This window comes from Acinonyx jubatus, chromosome C2, assembly GCF_027475565.1.
Source record: "Acinonyx jubatus isolate Ajub_Pintada_27869175 chromosome C2, VMU_Ajub_asm_v1.0, whole genome shotgun sequence".
In the NCBI taxonomy this organism is placed as follows: domain Eukaryota; kingdom Metazoa; phylum Chordata; class Mammalia; order Carnivora; family Felidae; genus Acinonyx; species Acinonyx jubatus.
Genome location: NC_069384.1, coordinates 84776377 through 84782134, shown reverse-complemented (window position 1 = coordinate 84782134; position 5758 = coordinate 84776377).

Sequence of the window (5758 nt, the reverse complement as noted above, 5' to 3'; positions counted from 1 at the left end):
TGGATCCATATTTGAGAAAAATTGCTTTTTTTAGTTTCTTCCTTTCACATTATGAACTTCTGTGATACATTTGAAAATAGAAAAGCTTATCCAGTTCTCAACTTTTAATAAAATTTTAATTTGAAAGAAGTTGCAACCTGGACCATACTGCCCAGTGAGCTAAGTTAAGGCAGCGTGGCAACATGGAAAGAGCATTTGTTCAGGGATCAGAAGACTGGAATCTTGCCTTGTTCTGATATTAGCAGATTGTTGTGACATTGAGGAAGGCATTTAATCCCTCTGAACCTCAGTTTCCTCCTCTTCAAAATTGCAAGGGCACCCTCGTCATTCATTCTTTCCTTTTTTGGGAACTATAACCCTTTGAGAACCAGATAATTACTATGAAGCATATCCATACTAATAGATGGCTTATTCACACAGAATTTTGCTTCTAAGTTCAGAGGATTTATAAACTCCACTATTAATATGTTGTAAATAATTTTATTCTTTTTTTTTTTCCTCCAACGTTTATTTATTTTTGTGACAGAGAGAGACAGAGCATGAACGGGGGAGGGGCAGAGAGAGAGGGAGACACAGAATCGGAAACAGGCTCCAGGCTCTGAGCCATCAGCCCAGAGCCTGACGCGGGGCTCGAACTCACGGACCGCGAGATCCCTACCTGGCTGAAGTCGGACGCTTAACCGACTGCGCCACCCAGGTGCCCCATAATTTTATTCTTTTAGTTACTGCTTTCTCCTATCTTAACAATATATTGTGGAAATCTTTCCATGTAAAAAAAAATAATCTTCTTCAACCTAATTTTAATGGATGTATCATACTATATTTGAGCAGTGGCTTAATCCTGGACATCATGGGAGATACCTGTGTCTGTTGCCTAGTATCAATTCTCCCTCTTAGTAGTAATTGTATTCTGCATTTCTTTGGTAAACTCCCACTATGTAATTTTTAGCCATATGTTATGGGTGAGATTACTCTAGCAAAGCCATATGATCAGGTTCAGGGTGGACATGTAGCCATGTTAGAGCTAGTATGATTTAAGAAGACATTTGTCAGAACTTCTGGGAATAAGATTTTCATACTCTGTTTGGTGTATTCAAATAATAACCATTAAGTGGACCAGTTAGAAGATGAAACTGACCTTCAGAAAAAAAAAATGAAGCAGAATCAAAGGATGAGTGTTGGTGACATTAATGAAACCTGAAGATACCCCTAAAATCTTCTTCTCTTGGAGATTTTTCAGTTATAAGAGACAACAAATAACGTTTCTTTCTGTTTAAACCCTTTTAAGTTGAGTTCTTGGTCATTTGCAACCTAAAACATGTTACAATACGGGCATTTAGATTATTTTCAAACTATTGGCTCTTATAAATAATGCTATAATAAATATGCTCACATTGTTAACTATTTGAAATATCTTTATTTCTTTAGTGTTAATTCCTAAAAGCAGAAGTCATACTAATTTTTCAGCATGATTGTCTGGTTGTGTTTTCTGAATCATGTATGGTAGAACTGATTCAATTAAAAATTGATGTAGATTGAATGGTTTATTGCCTTGAATCAATGACAGTGTAACATTTTTTTCTTTACAACCCAGGAACCAATCCATGATTATGCACTACACCTTGTTGTTAATAATTCTATAGTTTCCTGTAATAGTTCCTTAACCTTCTTTTTCTTTCATGTTGTTATTTTTGGAACATACCTGCTGATTTTGTTTTTAAGTTTATTTATTTATTTTGAGAGAGTGAGAGCACATGCACATGAGAGCAGGGAAGGGACAGAGAGAGAGGGAGAGAGAGAATTCCAGGCTGGGCTTGATCCCACAACCATGAGATCATGACCTGAGCCAAAATCATGATTCAGATGCTTAACCTAACTGAGCCCCTCAGGCACCCCTACCTGCCAGTTGTTTTACAGACTCTCAGTTGGGTTTGACTGTTGTTTCCTCATAAGTAAATCTAGATTATGAATTTTTGATAGGAAAATTATATAAGCGACATTGTGTCCACCTTAGTGCATCATATCAGGAGGTACCTGATGTCAGTTGTCCTATTATTGGTAATATTAATCATTTTTACCTTTGAAATTAGTAACTGATATGCGTTTCTCTGATATTGTGCATCTTTTTCTCCTTAAAGTCTCTCTCAATTGTTATAACATCCTTTTCTGATTCTTGCCTGAATTTATTATTTTTATGATGATTGTGAAATGGAATTTCCTAACTCCGCCATTCTATTTACATTTATTAATTGATATTCTGCAGTTATAAAGAGCTTTTCCTTTTTTCCTATTCATTTGTTCACTCACTTATACTCACTATCAGTATGTACTCTTTCATTCTTATTTTCTTAAGTGGGTTATCATTGTTTATCATTTTTTAAAATAAACTTTTTATTTTGGAATAATTTAAGTATATAGAAAAATAGAAAAGTTAGTATAGGGAGAATTCCTATATACCCCTCTCACAGTTTCCCCTCATGTTAACATCTTATGTGAACATGATATATTTATCAAAATTAAAAAACTTAACTTTGGAATATGCTATTAGCTAGACTAGAGACTTTATTTGCCTTTCATGAGTTTTTTCAATAATATTCTTTTTCTGTTCCAGAATTCATCCTGGAATACCACAGTTCATTTAGCCTATATGGTTCCTTAGTTTCCTTGGATCTGTGATAGTTTCTCAGTCTTTCATTGTTTTCATAACCTTGACAGTTTTGAAGATTACTGGTCAGGTACTTTGTAGATGTGAGATGTACCTCACTTTGGGTATGTTTAATATTTTCTCATTATTAGACTGGGGTTATAGGTTTTGGGGAAGAATACCACAGGGATATTCTTCTCATTGCATTATATTAGGTGGTACATGATATTAACTTGCCTTATCACTGATGATTTTAACTTTGATCACTTGGTTAAGATAGTATCTGCCAGATATCTCTGTTTTCCCCTTTCTTTATTTTTTGGAAGCTAGACACTATTCTTTTGAAGGTATCCCACACTCAGAGGGATTTATTTTTTTTATTTTTTATTTTTTAATGTTTATTTATTTTAAGAGAGCACGAGTATGAGCAGGAAAGAAGCAGAGAGAGAGGGAGAGAGGGAATCCCAAGCAGGGTCAGTGCTGTCAGTGTGGAGCCTGAGGTGGGGTTTGATCTCACGAGATCATGAGATTATGACCTGAGCCAAAATCAAGAGTTAGACATTTAACTGACTGAGCCACCCAGGCACCCCACTCAAAGGGATTTAAATTAAGTTCTACTTCTTAAAGTGGGGGATATCTACATATATTGTTTAGAGTTCATGTGTTATGAAAATTTGTTCCTTTGCTCCCATATATTTATTTATTAAATCATTTATATCAGTATTAACTCATGCCTACTTATTTTATATTTTGGGGTATAATTCAATACTGTGTTATTAATTTTGAAGTTCAAATTATTCCTTTTCAGCCATTTATACTTCTTTCAGTTTGGCTTCTGAGTCTTTTTTTACATGTTTCTTTCTGGCTCAGCAGTTTCTTACTTTCAGGGCATCACAAAAACAACTCAACACTGCAAAAACAATCCAATTAAAAAATGGATAGAGGACCTGAATAGACATTTTTCTAAAGAACACATATAGATAGCCAACAGATGCATGAAAAGATGCCCAAACTCTATTCATCATCAGAGAAATGCAAATAAAAACCACAATGAGCTGTCACATCACACCTGTTAGAATGGCTAAACTCAAAAACACAAGAAACAAGTGTTGGTGAGCATGTAGAGAAAAGGAACTCTCATTCACTGTTGGTGGGAATATAAATTTGGTGCAGCTACTTGGAAAACAGTAAGGAGGTTCCTCAAAAAATTAAAGACAGAAATACTATATGATCCAGTATACATATAATTACATAATTGGGTATTTAGCTAGGGAAAACAACAACACTAACTAAAAAAGATATATGCACTCCTATGTTTATTGCAGCATTATTTATAATAGCCAAGACATGGAAGCAACCTAAGTATCCATTAGTAGATGAATAGAAAAGAAAAATGTGGGGGCGCCTGGGTGGCGCAGTGGGTTAAGCGTCCAACTTCAGCCAGGTCACGATCTCGCGGTCCGGGAGTTCGAGCCCCGCGTCAGGCTCTGGGCTGATGGCTCAGAGCCTGGAGCCTGTTTCCGATTCTGTGTCTCCCTCTCTCTCTGCCCCTCCCCCGTTCATGCTCTGTCTCTCTCTGTCCCCAAAATAAATAAAAACGTTGAAAAAAAAAATTAAAAAAAGAAAAGAAAAATGTGGTGTTGGGGTGCCTGGGTGGCTCAGTTGGTTAAGCGTCCGACTTCGGCCCAGGTCGTGATCTCACAGTTCGTAAGTTTAAGCCCCACGTCGGGCTCTGTGCTGACGGTTTGGAGCCTGGAGCCTGCTTCGGATTCTGTGTCTCCCTCTTTCTCTACCCCTTCCCTGCTCGTGTTCTGTCTTTCTCTCTCTCTCTCTCTCTCTCTCTCTTTCTCAAAAATAAACATTAAAAAAATTTTTAAAAAAAGAAAAATGTGGTGTACACACACACACACACACACACACACACATACACACACACCATGGAATATTAAACAGCCATAAAAAAGGATGAGATTGAGACCTAGAGGGTATTATGCTGAGTGGAATAAGTCAGACTAAGAAGGACAAATACCATATGATTCCATTCATAAATTGAATCTAAAAAATGAATAAAAAACAGAAAACAGACTTAATAAATACAGAGAATAAACTGATGCTTGCCAAAAGGGAGGGGAGTGGGAGGTTGGGCAAAATGGGTGAAGGGGAGTGGGAGACAGGCCTCCAGTTATGGAATAGGTAAGTCACGGGAATAAAAAGCAGACTATAAGGAATATAGTCAATGATATTGTAATAGTAATGTAATGGGGCAGATGGTAGTTATACTTGTGGTGAACATAGTATAATGTATAAACTTGTCAAATCACTAAGTTGTATACCTGAAACTAATGTAACATTGTGTGTCAACTATACTCAAATAAAAATGGTCCAGACTAATTTTGTAATTTCCCTCTCTAGCCCTTAGAATCAGCTATTTCTCCAGATATTATTTTTGATTTAAAAAATTTCCAAGATTTTCCTGTGAGAACATTTTTTAAGCGGGCTTCTTGGTTATTTTAACATGTCCCATCAATTTTTGAGCAATTTTAACTTTATTGCACAATGAGATGTTCCAGTCTCATCTTATTTTTTTGCCTCTGCTGAGGAATCTGCCATTTCTCTAAAGAGTTCTGGTTCATTTCATATGGGAATGATATTTAGAAACCAAGATCTAGGCAGTGGTATGTTAATTGCTATTAGGGACTTATCACTTTTTGGATCTCTGCAGATGGATCTAGGTTGATGGCAGCTAGGTTGATGGCTCATCTAAGCGTTATCTCATTCCATATTTATATCGTTCTTTTCCAACAGTGAGAACTATGGTTCCCAATAACTTCAATATTTACTCACTTGGTCACTTCTATAATACATAAAATATAGTTTCAGAATTATTATCTTCGTATCACTATGATGAAAACAACTAAATAGAGTTCAAGATTGTTGATCTTTTTATCTTAATCCTTAGGTATACAGTCTATGTATTGTATGTCAGAGTTTCCTAGAGAAACAGGTTCATATATATTATGAAGAATTTTCTGATGCAGTAATGGAAGCTGAATAGTTCTATGGTCTGTCATATACAAGCTGGAGACCCAGGAAAGCCAGTGGTGTAATTCAGTT